Here is a 16,335-nt window from a genome sequence, read left to right on the forward strand (position 1 = left end):
GAGCTGACTTCTTAAGGGATCAACTGTCATGGGATTCCAAGCCAAGTTTTCTAGGGCATCATGCTAATAGTCTATTATTTTCCTAATCACACAAATAGAAGGGTTTGGATTATAAGGACAATTTGAAAATATTTTGAGACCTAGAAAATATCTCTATAAATCTGGAATGGTAAAGGATTCGAGGAAGTCAATGCATAGGGTTCATTGTCCTTCATGGATGAACTGTCCATTCAAGGTTGGCAGACATATCCTCAACTGTGGCGATCCATGTTGTAACATGGTTGAGGAAATGACGGCATGCCATTGGAGTTCGGGCCTAAGCCCATGCTATGAAAATATCCCATTTTGCGCATCATTTTGATAGAGGGAAGGCTAAATATACTAAAGTTTGGGTCATTGGATGAGTCCTTACCTTCTGAGAAGATCGAATATATCTCGAACCTGCTTAGTTCAACATTAGGAGTGTCAATATGGGTAGACCCAATGACTGATGCAGTGTCAGTCTCATCATTGACCGTGATAACTTGGTCATTGGCTATGAACTTGAGCTTTTGATGCAGCGTGGAGGCTAAAGCCTTAACTTCGCGCAACCATGGTCTTTCAAAGATAAGATTGTAGGAATGCTGCATGTTGATGACGCAAAAGTCAACTTGAAAGGGTATGTTAGTCACTCGAATGGTGCATGTAAAGCAACCCTTTATCTCACGATGAGAGCTGTCAAAATCTCTAGCACACAGGTTAAATAAGAGGATCTTGTCTCTAAATATGATTATCTTCTCAAGAGTCCTCTAAGGACATATATTGAGAGAGAATCCATTGCCTATTAAGACCATTGGAATAGTCTTTCCCTCCATTTGTACAAAAATGTAGAGGGCTTTTGTATGTTCTGATTCGGTTAATAGAAGATCCATGTCTTCAAAACTGATCATGTTATGTTGAGAACTAGCGGAAATGATTCCTACTAATTCCTCTACGGTAGTATTGGAAGATACATTGGCCTTTCCTAACTTATTGTGGACGACTTTCCTATGCTTGATAGAGTATATTAGGATTTCCCAAATAGAAATATTACTATTCGTCCTTCTAAGTTGACTCAGGAGGCTGTCTCCTGGGTTAAGAGCTCTAGGCTCATCTTCATTTCTTTTCCAAGTTGGCTGTTGGGAAGTGAATGGCACATTCACTAACGTGGTCTTCATGAAACTGGGACTGGGTTGAAAATCCATTCCATCACGTGTTGTCACGATATTTATCGGGGCGTGGGCAATAATTTTTTACTTCCACCATTCAGAAGTTTTACTAGAATGGGTTTTAAACTTCTTTTTAGGCCATATATCAATCATGTTGATTTCTAGTTCGACAGCATAGAATAAATCTAGTAATGTGTCATTGTTAATCGTCACTTCGTCGGATGTGATCATGTTGACTTGGTGATCTGGTAACGAATTCTTGGCTATTTTAAGTTTTCCGATGACATATTGATCAATCAGATCCTGAAACAGATGTTTAAGGGCGCTATGATTATCAGTTGCATGACCCTTCGCGTGATGATAGTCACACCAAACGTTCTCAATATTTTCCCAAGAGTGATCTGTCTATTCTTGGGGCGAGGGGTTTATAAGATTCTTCTTCTGGACAATCTTTATAACCTGACTCAAAGACATTCCTAGCTCATCAAAGATTCTATAAGGACTGGGTGCCTTTGTAGGTGTGGGTTTAGTAGGGGTTGATGTGCCCGTCTTAGCCTGTGGAGGCTTCTTTAGGCTCGTCTTCTAGGAGGATGTACCTTCTAGGAAGTTGTTACCTAGTGTACTTCTGTCGTTTTCTTTCTTGGGAATAGACTTGGAGGCGGGAATGTTTGACTTCTTTTCCCTCTCTCATTTCTTTCTCGATAAAGTAATTGATATTATTTAAGGTTTTTAGTAACGTTTTTATATTTTGGAAGGTTTTGACGATGAATCAAATAGAATATCATCCGTTAACGCTTTACAAGATCATGTCGATATGTCGCTTTTCGCTCGAGAGGGAATAAATTTCATCGGCAAAAACTTTCCATCTTTCGATAAATACGGAGAACTTCTTATTTTCTCCTTGTTTGATATTCTTCATCCGCTTTTCTAATCGTTCCAGATTGAGGTGCATACAGAAGCATTCTATGAATGTTGCGCTTAAATCCTTGATGATTTGTAAATACGCTACATTTTGCTAGTGATACCTGCGTAGAGTAATTCCATTGAGGTACTGGGGGAATAAATAGAGAACTGTTGGTTCTCCAAGTTACATTATGGTCATTGCGGAAGTCTACATTTTGTAAAAGATAAAAGGATCACTTTTTCCGATGTACTTGGATATGATTGGAAATTTTATGCCCAATGGATTGATTGCTCATTCATCAGTCTTCATGGAATCCTTCCAATCATAGTGTTACTTAGTGATTTTTTCCCTTAGCCATTTTATTTAGTTGGCCTTGCATCTCCGCCTGCATAGCTTGAACTTGATACATTTGACATTCATATTCCGTTAGTAGTGGTTGTTCAATCGCTGGAATTGATCTTTCTTGTCGTCCTAGAGGGTTGAGTACTTCCTCATGTGTCCCGTATTATGCTCGTGTAGTTTGGTCGAAATCCTCTTCAGAGTCCACGATCGGCACAATCGGCACAATCACTACGAACAACATGGTATCGACTCTAATAACTAGGTCATTCATTCATCTGCAAAGCTTGGTTGGAAGGTTAGTGAAACGTCACTAAATCTAAATTATCAGTCTAGACTAGAGATGGTGGAACCTAAACATGCTTGAACATATAATCATACCAGAAACTGTTACATAAGCAGAATCTAAAAGGTGGATTCATCATTTAAAGACATGTCTTACAAACATAGGCACGTGATGCCAAAAGATACCATAAACATTCTGTTCTTTACTACAAAAGGGTCAAGCAGTTTTGAAACATTAAAAAATACTTAGTCTGTTTTAAAACAAAATGCAGTCATACATCATGATTTCACAAAATACACAAAAATATTCAGCTAAGGTCCCTTCTTCCACACTCAATCCTTCTTGTTGCTTTCACTATATGGATTCTCTTCAGCTATGCATATAAAGATAAGGAGGAGTACCTACACCACACAAGCATAGTGAGTCTAATGACTATACAAGCATTTAAAGGGTTTCAAAACAATGCAATAAAATGATTTTCTTCCTATTCAAAGAATAACTTATGTAGAAACTGGTGTGGGCAATGGGTATAACAAACTAGAAGGCTTTTGATGCTTAATTTTCAATTGTTGGCAGGTTAAGCATTCACTCACATACTTCATGATGTCCTTCTTCATTCCTGGCCACCAGTATAACATCTGCAGATCTTTAAACATATTTGTACTACCTGGATGAATAATGTAGGGAGTAGAATGTGCTTCTGCTAATACTTCTTGTCTCAATGATTCAACAGATGGTACCCATAAACGGTTCTTGTGATAGACCAGGTCGTTCTTAATTGTATACAAAGAGGTGCCTTTCTTTTCATCCCTTTGCCTCCAAAGAGTTAGTTGTGGATCTTGAGCTTGACCCAACCGAATTCTATCAATAAGATCTGGAACAATAGCCAAAGTTGCTAGGATACACTCTTGTTTTGGCTCTATCACTGCCAGGTTCAGCCTCTCAAATTTCAAAACTAAGTTTGGATGTGTAGTAATCTGATTCATCGTGCTTGACTTACGGCTCAATGCATCTACTACCACAATGGCTTTACCTGGTTGATAAACAATTTTGCAATCATAGTCTTTAACCAACTCTAGACAATGCATTTGTCTCATATTAAGCTCATTTTGATTGAACAAATACTTCAAGCTTTGATGATCTGTGAAGATCTGGGACTTTTCACCATAAAGATAATGCATCCATGAAAGGATCGGTGGCACCAATAGAGATAGGGGTCTAACTATTGATGACAACTTCTGGAAAACGGTTTGATAGAAATCCTATTAGGGATTAATATCACTTTCTATTCTTCACAAACCCTTGCAAACTCTTGAAGCGATTCAAGTGCAGAAATATTTGCTCAGGTTTGAAGCTAAGAACTGATGAAGGAGAAGATGATAGAATGTAAATGACACAAAGAGTTGTTTATGGATGTTCGGAGCAAAACTCTCCTACATCACCCATTCTTCCAACCACCGGAAGGATTCACTATACTTTTCTTAGAATCAAATACAGTTTCAAAGCTAGCTCACTGTTGAACAGAACAGACTCTGTTCAACTTACAGTATATTGAAGAATATCACTCAGATAGACAATACTTTGATTCTCTCTCTCTCTTGATGTACAAACACAGTAAGCAAGAAAGCAATTCGTAAGATCGATTGTAAGTTCGCAAGTTTTGCTTCTTCATTCGTGTATCTTCTATATCTTTGTCTGTTGTCCTTGAGGATCTTTAAATAGAGAACAAGTATCAATAGTCGAATCTTCTATAATGACACGTGAAAAACACCCATTGGAAAGCCTCCATAATACATAAGTACAACAGACACTGTGCACAAAGATCATGGGCGTACCAATCTGGTAGTGCGCCGAATATTCTTCTAGGATTGTACTGCAAGAAACAAGTAGTGGGAAGAATATTTGCTTATGTGACATTAATTGATTGGATGTAACTAGCCGCCGTACTGATCTGCACGGATTAGTGGAGCAGGAGTAGCGTACAACTAGTTGATCGTGGGTAGACGGATGCTAACTTCAAGCAACTGCTAAAGCGAGACATTTGACGTGCTTCATTAGACTACCAAGTCTAATGAAGTTAGACGCCTCCGTCTAATATCAGGATCCATTAGACCACCAAGTCTAATGGAGTTAGATGATACGTCTAACTACGTATCCCTTCATATTAATCTGAAGGAGTTAGACTCCCTGCGTCTAACTTTCATATGTTAGACTGCACGTCTAACTACGTCTGTTAGACTGTACGTCTAACTACGTATCTGTTAGACTGCACGTCTAACTACGTACTTGTTAGACTGCACATCTAACTACATATCTGTTAGACTACACGTCTAACTATGTATCTATTAGATTGCATGTCTAACTACGTATCTGTTAGACTGCACGTCTAACTACGTATCTGTTAGACTGCACGTCTAACTATGTCTGTTAGACTGCACGTCTAACTACGTTTGTTAGACTGCACGTCTAACTATGTAACTGTTAGACTTCACGTCTAACTATGTATCTGTTATACTACACGTCTAACTACGTCTGATAAACAATACGTTTAATGAACCAAATTCAAACTAAGTCAAACTTAGCACGTTTTGATGCACCTGCACAAAAAAATTAGACGGCTTTGTTTCCTTCTTATTTAAGTTTTACACAAGTTCATCATCAAAATTCCGTTAGTCAAAATGATTTGACCCATAGTCAAAATAATTTGACCCACAATTTCCCCCATTTTGATGATGATGTTAAAACTTTGCGTAAATGATTAGATAAACATCCATCCAATTAAAGAAAGAATAATACTTGTTCGCAAACTACAGAAATAGGTTCCAATAACCAATATTCCAAAAACCAAGTTTAAAAAACCAAGTTCACAAACCAACAGAAGATAGTTTAGAAGAGGAGAGATTATTGATCTTCTTTTTTCACGATTGGGTAGTTGAATCCTTCACTGCTCAGAAGGTTTTGAAATGGAGGGAGAGGACGGCCACCGCGACCACCTCTTCCGCCGCTTCCACCAACACGACAACCGCTGCGACCTCCACCTCTTTTGGTTGGCCTACAACTTCCTTCATCAGTTGGTTTTATCTTCGATCTGGTGCCGGTTCAAATACCACCTTTACTGCTACCACCGCCTCTAGAACTTCCTTCCCCCTTTTTAACATTATCATCTCCACAAGAAATGTGGTTCTTCTCTTTATTGGCAGTTGCTTCAGCATCTTCAATGTACTGAATTTGTCTTGCGAAGGAATTATCTTGTTCCAATCGCTCAACATCAGCTCTACTCATATGAAAATGTACCTCAACCATTTGACTTTGAAGCAAACTTACACCAGCCATAACTTCTTGATGAAGTTCAATGTTAATTTCCCTTTCGCAATTATACATATCGGATTGCCGTTTGAATAGATTCTTCTCGAATTTGGTGTAGGTTTTGTTGAGGATGTTGATCTCATACGTGTTCCTCTTCATGGTTTGCTCCATTTCTTGATGAGTTTTAACGAGAGAGGCAAATTCCTTCTTGTTTTATTTCTGATTCTTTACAATTTTCACCATTTTGGATTGCAAATCATCAACAGTCTTCTGAAAATTTCTCATCATTTTTGTCATAGACTTCAGAAGCTTTGCACAACTAGCGGATGTTCCTTCATTTGATGAAACTTCTTGAGAATCTGTAGGAGCGGTCCGAATGAGACTGATATGAGTGTGAACCTGCAGGGACTTCTCTGGTTCATCCTTCTCAAAATCACTTTTATTCTTTTCTTCATCACCCATAATATCTTCACACATCTTGTGAATCTGATCAGACGTACCGTCGGAGTGAAGAGGAAGGTCAACAACATTATCATGAACGTTTACAGCTGTAATCAACGGAGTTGGTCGAGGAGAATCTTCAGAAATTTCGTAAGATGTATCATTATTATCTTGTTTCCCCTCAGAGGAAGAACTCTTATCAGATTCATTGTCTTTTGAGGGCTCCCCCTCAGAATGTGCTTCAATGGGCTGACTGGCTTCAACCTCCTTTTCTAGAGATGCCTCTAATTTGAGAATAGAGATTCCAACACTTCTTCTTCTTAGGCTATAATCGGTTGAGATGGTCCGATATTGACCTCCTCTTCAATAATTGGATCCGGTTGAACATGTTCCCATAGTCTGTTCAATTCTGGGTTGAGCCATTAGACATTTTTCTTCAAAAGAAAGGCTTCCCAGTTCAATGAGATGAGCAACGACTTGCTCATCTTCCGGAAGAATAAAATCACAATCATCGGAGAGTTGCATCGGATCATCTTCATCTAAAGAGTTTCCGAAAGTATTTACCCCGGAGAAGTCTGCTTCATGAACGTACCTTAGAACGATAGAGATATAATCCTACATGATTTCATCAAGTCTTTTCAGAGCCTTCTACTCTGCATCAACATTCCTTTCCAATGGATTGAAGTTGGCTTTTATCGCTTGGAGGATTGGAAAAAGAGCCTGACCTCTCATATTGGCTTCAACCAGCTCCTTTCTCTTTAGAGCTTCATAGACTTCCGAAGTTTTAGCCCATTTCAGGACTCTCTTTTCAGTGTTGACCAGCTTCAACCATTGCCCGCTTATACCTTTTCCTTGATGACATGATCATAATTATAGGACATTCTGTTCATAACCCATGTATCGAAGATCTTGATCTTCTCAACAACTTTTACTTTGGCCTGATCCATCATAAGGTTAACGATACACATTGCCTCTGAGACCTCCTCATTTGAATCGGTTGCAATTGTCTTTCCTTTTCCAATAACCTCAACAGGTTTTGGAGTAGGCCTTGATTTCCCAATGGTTATTCCAACAGCTTTTCTGGTAGCTCTCATTATCTCGTTAGGAGTAAGAGGCTTTACAAAGAGCCCAGGCAAAGCTTCAGACTGGACTATTTTTTCTGTCACACAGGACTCTACTTGAACTTGTTTGGGTACAGGAGGCTCTTCATTTGGCACAGAAAGAGCTTGATCACATACAACACCAACAACAAGGGTAAGAACAACACCTTGTTCTAGTTCGACAGAAACTGTAGCTTCAGCAACTACTGGATCGGGTTGACGGACATGAGATGGAATCTTGTCAATATTCTCAATATTTGGACCAACTGGCTCAACAGTTGGCCCGACAACATGTTCCACTAAAGGAACAAAGATAGACAAATCTTGTTCCACCACAGGAACATTAAACTTAGGCACTTCGGCCTGAGATTGAGTAGGGGTTACCTTGGACGAGGCATTGAAAGACGTAGACCCCCTAGGTGCCTTTGACTTTTCTCCTCTTAAAACGGAGGACTTTGCTGGTTTTTTCAACTGGCTCGCGAGAGGAGACAGGGGAGACATCGAAATAGCAGCAAGTACAAATGGACCTTACTTTACTCTAGAATCAACTATTCTAGAGTCCTTCTTCGAAGAACTTTTCTGGCTAGTAGAATTAGCTTCTGATTCGTTCACGGTTCTTGTTCTTTTGGATCCTGTTGAAATAATAGAAGCCACATGTTGTTTAGAACGAGTGACGGATCTTCCACTCGTCTGTTGGCTCGACGCGCCAGATAAAGACTCCTTGGAGTTCTTCATTCGAACGAGAGTGTTGGCAACGGTGAAGACGTTAAACACTCGGCAAGAGTTAATCAGCTCGAAATCCCCCATGGGAACCCTTAAATGTTCCAGAAAACGGCTAAGTTGAGCAACAAAGCTCACACTTTCCTTATTCTTGGGATCAATCGTCGCACACAAGTTCAAGAACAGCGTTGAAGCCTAGTTGATCTAGATACCCTTAGAAATGGTCGTCATATAGTCAAAATGGTCTTGACTATAGAGATGAAACGATCCCTCCTTCCATTGAAGAGCTTTAACAACAACATCATTCAACAATATGAAATGAGGTTTAAGAACCTTCTTACTCCCGTTCAATCTGATTTCTGAACTGTCAGGTGAGAAAACAGTCTTCATTTCCGTAGTGATTTCTGATGGGAGATTCAGGTTGAACGTATGGCCCTCCGATGGAAGTTCAAAGAACTCCGCATAGGACGCCTCATTGAAAGAAATAACTGTATTATTCATTGTTGCTATGATAGAATCGCCAACCATAGTCGCCATTTTAATGAACTTCCGAACTCCTTCTCGTAGAATATGAACGAGCCGTCGAGATACTTTCCGAGACTAGAGTATTCTAGAGATCTGAACATGTCGACCACCTCCTGTTGATCGAATGTATACACAGAAGGAAAATCCACCTACAAAGTATAGTGTCCGAGGGTGATTCTCTTGTTGCCCATTTTTGAAAGGAAGATGAACAGACACAAAATGAACAAGGGTTTTTAGAGAGAAGATCGAATAAATCTAGGGTTCTTGAGAGATTTGAGAGAGAAAAACTTTTCAATCTCATGCACGATATCCTTAAATAGATTTCCAGGAGTCGCATGGCTTAACTGTCACTTTTCTTAGGGGTATGACCCATTAATTAATATGAGACGTCCTTTCAAAGAGTCATAATTAATTTTGGGGTATATAAGTCATTTTCTCTTAACTTAAAAGACACATGTCTTCATGTTATTCGTAGATGACTATTTTTATGTTTGAGCGGGAAAATTAGATGACACGGCGTGTGGGACAGTTGTCCTTGATCAGTCTAATACACACGTAGTTAGACATTTTTCTTACTGCTACAATCTTTGAGATCTAAGCGTCTATTAGACGCATCGGTCTATTAGACGCACGCGTTTAATCACATGTCTCATAAACGTCTAACGTCTATTAAACGTAGACGTCTAATTACGCATGAATAACATGTATTAGACGTGTGTTTGGTTAGACGCGAGCTTTCAATTGCTCTTGTCTTAAAAACGTCTAAATGTCTATTAGACGTCAGCATCTAACCGCACAGGTTATTAACCAAGACATAATTACTTAGATGCATAGAGTGTGTAAGTAAAAATATGTCTAAGTACATGCTTTATCTCTTAGATGACCTCGTTTAATAGACCGATTAAAGCATTTTGTCTACGTGTATCTTTATTTTCATAATAAATTTTCCCTCTCATTTTGTGCATGTACAAAATGAATAAATGAATGTTTTGAGGTCCTTAAGACCAAAAAAAATCTTAAAACATAAAACACTTAGTCCTCAGGAATGGCAAGGGCTATTGTTTATCTTCTAAAGTGTATACTCAGAAGATTATGCTTCATGCTTCCTTCCTGTTGCTTTCCTGTATCACCTACACAAGAAAATATTTACAAACTTTGGTACCCACATTCAATTGGGTCCTCGATCAATCAGTCCCTTAGGAATCCATATTTGAGTTATTTTGATGGATTTCCCATTTTGTGTTGTAATAAGTGCGTATGATTTTAACTTAGTAGACGTCTTCCTGCTAGTCACTGATCCCTTATCTTTTGAAGATGATTTTCTTTTAAAACTCCTTGACTTTGAGTAAGGTTTTAGATTGCAAGACTTGCTGACTGCATCTAACTTATTTTTCAGCCAGCTAACAGTCGGTAGAACATAAGATATTTCATTCGTCAAGGCTAACTCTTCATGAATTGGATCAGGTTCAATCTCAGTTAAACTCCCTTTCATAAAAATTATTGGATTAAGCTTTTCAGTTGCTGAGTTTAACTTTTTGCAGGACTGGTTGGGTCATCTCTATCAAATCCTAAACCGGATTTAGATCCAACAAGTTTCAACAGACTAATCTGATATTTGACAGCTTCTCTAGACCTTGTCCATGCACTGACAACATAGTTTAACCTTTTGTTTTCAGAAGAAATAGTTTGAATCTGTTCCTTGAGAATCTCATTCTCAGATGAGATCTCAATCTTGTCATCTTCAAGAGTTTTTAATTCTAGAGTTTGAGACAAAGTAGGTGGAGACATTTTAGATGAAGACTTTATTTTATTTAGGGATTCTTCTAGCTTTCTGTACTCTATGACCATGTCATATAGTGCAGCTACCAGTTGTTCACTTAAAAAAAATTTAGAGGAGAAGTCAAACACATCAGTTTTATGAGTTTTTTCTTCTTATTCTCTTGCCATGAAACAAGAAACCTCGTCTTCATCACTGTCGCTGGATGAAAAGTAAGAGTCATTATAGTTTCGTCTGTTCTTCCCGTCCCCTACCATAAGAGCCTTTAGCTCTTTTTCTTCGTCCTTCTTCTTCTCATCACGCTTCGGCTTTCGACATTCCGACTGGTAATGAACTAGAATGCCACAGTTAAAACACTTAACATTAGCTTTGGATTTTTTATTATCATTTGAATTTGAAGAGCTTGAGTTAGAGTTGCTCTTCTTCATGAAGTCGCCAAATTTCTTCACGAAGAGAGACATAGCATCGCTGTTGAGCTACTGGGAAGCTGTCTTCACATTAGGAGTAACTGGTGGCTCTTCAGCAGTCACCAAAGCTTTGGCAATGATAATGGATGAGGGTTGATCTTCTTCAATCCTTGAGTTCAACTCAAACTCATAGGACTTGAGATCAGCAAATAGATCAAAGAGCGAGATCTTGTTGAGGTCTTTGGACTCCCTTATAACCATCGTCTTTAAGTCCCATTCCCTTGGCAAAGCACGCGTAACCTTGATAGCAATCTCCCTGTTGCTATAGGTTTTGCCGAGAATAGAGAGAGAGGAGATGATTTTGTTGAACCTTGTGTCAAACTCATTCATTGTTACTACAAGAAGCATTTTGAAACTGTCGAACTGTTGAGTGACAACCATGATCTTGTTCTCCTTTGTTTGCTCATTGCCCTCACACAGTTGGGTAAGTCTGTCCCAGATCTCCTTGGCAGTATCACACTCGATGATGTAGTTGAACATACTGTCATCACGAGATCTGTACAACACGTCTAATGTCATGTTGTTGAGGTTGTTTCTCCTCTTGTCTTCACTGGTCCATTAGATTTCTCCTTATCAATCTTGATAGGACCATCTGTAATAACACTCCACATATCGTCATGAAGAGAAGAAAGGTGAGCACGAACTCATTTCTTCCACACGATATAGTTTTCTCTTGAGAATGTGTGGATATCGGTAACACTGGCATCTTTGGTTATGGTCGACATTCTTAGTGAAAGCTTGAGAGTAGAAACAAGCCTCTAATACCAATTGAAAGGATCGGTGGCACCAATAGAGACAGGGGTCTAACTATTGATGCCAACTTCTGGAAAACGGTTTGATAGAAATCCTGTTAGGGATTAATATCACTTTCTATTCTTCACAAACCCTTGCAAACTCTTGAAGCGATTCAATTGCGGAAACGTTTGCTCAGGTTTAAAGCTAAGAACCGATGAAGGAGAAGATGATAGAATGTAAATGACACAAAGAGTTGTTTATGGATGTTCGAAGTAAAACTCTCCTACGTCACCCCTTCTTCCAACCACCGGAAGATTCACTATACTTTTCTTAGAATCAAATACAGTTTCAAAGCAAGCTCACTATTGAACATAACAGACTCTGTTCAACTTACAGTATATTGAAGAATATCACTCAGCTAGACAATACTTTGATTCTATCTCTCTCTTAATGTACAAACACAGTAAGTAAGAAAGCAATTCGTAAGATCGATTGTAAGTTCTCAAGTTTTTCTTTTTCGTTCGTGTATCTTCTATATCTTCGTCCGTTTTACTTGAGGATCTTTAAATAGAGAACAGGTACCAACGGTCGAATCTTCTATAATGACATGTGGCAAACACCCATTGGAAAGCCTCCATAGTACACAGGTACAATAGACATTGTGCATAAAGATCGTGGCCGTACCAATCTGGTACTAAGCCGAATATTCTTATAGGATTGTCCTGTAAGAAACAAGTAGTGGGAAGAATATTTGCTTATGTGGCATTAATTCATTGGATGTAACTGGATGTCGTACTAATCTGCACGGATTAGTGGAGCAGGAGTAGCATACAACTAGTTGATCGTGGGTAGACGGATGCTAACTTCAAGCAACTGCTGAAGCGAGGCATTAGACGTGCTTCATTAGACTACCAAGTCTAATGAAGTTAGACGCCTCCGTCTAATATCAGGATTCATTAGACCACCAAGTGTAATGGAGTTAGACGACATGTCTAACTACGTTTCCTTTCAGACTAATCTGAAGGAGTTAGACTCCCTACGTCTAACTTTCATTTGTTAGACTGCACGTCTAACTACGTATATGTTAGACTACACGTCTAACTACGTATTCGTTAGACTGCACGTCTAACTACGTATTTGTTAGACTGCAAGTCTTACTACGTATATGTTAGACTACACGTCTAACTACGTATCTGTTAGACTGCACGTCTAACTACGTATATGTTAGACTACACGTCTAACTACGTCTGTTAAACTGCACGTCTAACTACGTATCTGTTAGACTACACGTCTAACTACGTATCTGTTAGACTACACGTCTAACTACGTTTCTATTAGACTGTACGTCTAACTATGTATCTGGTAGACTGCATGTCTAACTACGTATCTGTTAGACTGCACGTCTAACTACGTATGTTAGACTGCACGTCTAACTACGTATCTGTTAGACTGCACGTATAACTACGTATCCGTTAGACTGCACGTCTAACTACGTATCCGTTAGACTGCACGTCTAACTACGTATCTGTTAGACTACACGTCTAACTACGTCTGTTAGACTGTACGTCTAACTACGTTTGATAACTAATACGTCTAATGAACTAAATTCTAACTAACTCAAACTTAGCACATTTTGATGCACCTGCACAAAAACAATTAGACGACTTAGTTTCCTTCTTATTTAAGTTTTACAAAAGTTCATCATCAAAATTCCGTTAGTCAAAATGATTTGACCCTTAGTCAAAATAATTTGACCCAACACTCCAGATCTTCAACGCAAACACCACTACTGCTAATTCCAAGTCATGCGTGTGATAATTCTTTTTGTGGGTCTTCAACTGCCTTGAAGCATAAACTACAACATTTCCATTCTGCATCAACATAGCCCCCAAGCCATGCTTTGAGGCATCAGTAAACATGGTAAAATTTCCTACTTCAGTCGGGATTATAAGAATAGGAGCAGTTAGCAAACTGTTTTTCATTGCTTCAAAGCTGCCTACACACTCCTAAGTTCAAATGAACTTGTGATCTTTTCATTCAAGATAGTTAGAGGCAAGGCGATCTTGGAGAATCCCTTGATGAATCTTCTGTAATAGCCGGCCAGACCCATAAAACTTCTCACATTAGTCACACTGGTGGGTGCAGCCTAGTCCCTTATTGCTTTTACTTTCGCAGGATCAACCTCAATGCCCTTGGCTGAAATAATATGACCCATGAATGCTATTTGATTCAGCCAAATTTCACATTTGCTTAGCTTTGCAAAAAGATGGTTCTTTTTTAGCACTTGCAAAACCAAAGCCAAATGTTGTTCATGATCTTCTTTTGTTCGAGAGTAGATCAGAATATCGTCGATAAGGACCACCACAAACTAATCTAAGTAAGGGTGAAATACCCTATTCATCAACTCCATAAAAATAGTTTGTGCATTAGTCAACCCAAAAGGCATCACTAGAAACTTGTAGTGCCCATAACGAGTTCTGAAAGTTGTCTTCTTTACATCCTCATCCTTGATATGTATTTGATGGGTAGCATGATCTTAGATCTATCTTGGAGATGACTAAAGCACCTTTTAATTGGTCGAACATATCATCGATTTTGGGCAAAGGATATTTGTTCTAGATTGTTACCTTGTTCAGCTCACGGTAATCAATACAAAGACGTTGGGATCCATCATTCTTCTTCATAAGTAGCACTGGTGCACCCCATGGGGACACACTGGGCCGAATGAAACCCTTTCTTAAATAGTCTTCTAGTTGATCTTTCAGCTCCTTCAACTCCGTGGGTGCTAATCTATATGGTGCCTTTGAAATTTGAAGAGTTACGACCTTCAACATGATGCCAAACTCTACCTCTCTTACTCGTGGTAGACCATTGATGTCTTCAGGAAACACACTAGGAAAGTCCCTTTTAACTTTTATGTCCTCTACTTTTGGTCGCTAAACTCCTAACATAGCATAAGAAGTAGCCAAAACTCTTGGAACCCTAGATTGCAGTAATTGTTGAACTTTAAAGGAAGGATTGTATTGAGAAGTCGCCCTAAACTGAAAAGTTCTCCCATCTTGATTGGTTAAAGCTACTGTCTTTTTATTATAGTCGATTTGAGCCTCATGATGGATTAGATAGTCCATTCCTAAAATGACATCAAAACCGACCATTTCTACTACCACAATATTTATTAGCATCTTGTACTTTTGTATTTGTGCTTACAGGCCCTAACATACTTATTAGTGTTTAAACTTATGCCTGATGGTAGAGAAATATTATACACAGTCCTAGTTTCATCAAGTCTCAAACTAGATTTTTGAACAAAGTTTGCAGAAACAAAGGAATGTGTTCCACCAGTATCAATTAAAGTATTAGCTAAGGTGTTGGCAATTAGAAGATTACCCGTAATGATGGTGGAATCTGGGTCTGCTTCTTATTGATTCATTGCAAAAACTCTACTCGGAACAATTGCCTTCTTCTATGGACAGTCACGTAAAAGGTGCCCTTGTTTCTTGTAGTTAAAACAAAAGTTGGTCCCATAGAAACATTCTCCTTGGTGAAACTTTCGACATTGAGTACAAACTGGGTTTGACATAACTAGAGCTTTGGCCAACACTACTGGCTTAGCAGACTATATCCTCCTTTGTTGATTTTGTTGTTGTTGTGTCCCTTGATAATATTGATCCTGGTTTGAATTTCTTGTCTGCTGTTGTGGTGCATATTGATTTCAAGACTACTGGAAAGGCCTTTTAGAGCTTGGTCCTTGAGAATCCCTTCCATCATAGCTGTTTCTCTTAGCTTGGGACTCCTTTATAACGTCAGCATTGTCCTTTTCTACCATTAATGCCTTCTCAATTGTTTCCCTCATAGTTGTTGCTCCACTAAGACGCACGTACCTTCTGATAGTAGCATTGAGCCCCTCCATAAAATGATTAAGCTCCATGGCAGCACTCTCAAGGATTATGGGAGAAAAATATCTTCCTCTCTCAAATTTCTTCACATAGTCAGCCACACTAGCGTCACCTGGTCGGATTTCCAAAAACTCACGGGCCAACTTGTTTTTGGTGTTAAGGGTGAAATATTTACCATAAAAGGTGTCCTTGAATTTTCCCAGGATATAGTAGAAAGGTCTATAGCAGACTTTGCTCCTTGCCACCATATGCGAGCATCATCTCTAAACATAAAAGTTGCGCACCGCACCCTATCCCCATTACTGATTTGCATAGATTCGAAAATTGTTTCTAGGGACTGGATCCATTCCTCAAAAACTATGGGATGAGTGCTTCCCTTGAACTCAACTGGTTTGAAGACCATGAATTGTTTGTATATCGGCTTTTGTACTCCATAGGTGTTGTTGTTTCTACCTTGGTTGTTATTATTGTTCATATTGGCATGGAACATTTCGCGCATTTGCTCACTTTGGAAGCGGTTCTGATCCCGCAACACCTCTACCAAACCTATTAAAACATCATCCCTGGATGGCTCTTCTGAAGAAGTAGCAACATTTTCCCTAGTCCCCCTTCTCATTACTCTAATAGGAATAAAACTACATCATAATAACAA

Source organism: Impatiens glandulifera, chromosome 6, assembly GCF_907164915.1.
Source record: "Impatiens glandulifera chromosome 6, dImpGla2.1, whole genome shotgun sequence".
In the NCBI taxonomy this organism is placed as follows: Eukaryota; Viridiplantae; Streptophyta; class Magnoliopsida; order Ericales; family Balsaminaceae; genus Impatiens; species Impatiens glandulifera.